The sequence below is a fragment of the Penaeus monodon genome, chromosome 21, assembly GCF_015228065.2.
Source record: "Penaeus monodon isolate SGIC_2016 chromosome 21, NSTDA_Pmon_1, whole genome shotgun sequence".
NCBI classification, from domain to species: domain Eukaryota; kingdom Metazoa; phylum Arthropoda; class Malacostraca; order Decapoda; family Penaeidae; genus Penaeus; species Penaeus monodon.
The window spans coordinates 14494137-14494497 of NC_051406.1; positions in this window are offsets into that span (position 1 = coordinate 14494137).

Consider the following 361-nt stretch of genomic DNA (forward strand, 5'->3'; position numbering starts at 1 on the left):
TCCCTGGGAGTGTTCCCACTCCGCAACCCGATTTCCTAACCCGCCCTCCTTGCCTTAAGAGCGCCCTAATCTCTAGACGTTTCATTTCCGTCGAAGACCTTATCAAAACTGTTTTCAAGTGCGTGTGCTTCTCTATGCCGTGGCAAATGCTATTTCTTGTTTCGCTTTCAGTTCCTTGATAAGACTAATATAATAAAAAATGACATAAACACCACTTTTACGATATTGAATTCAGCAAAAATGTGCCTCCAGTTTCGACTACATCCCCTGCTTCCAACTTACATTTCTGGAATTTAATTCCGCCCAACATTATTATTTCAAAGTCCCTCCTCAGCCTCCGCTCCCCCCTCCGATCCCAAGA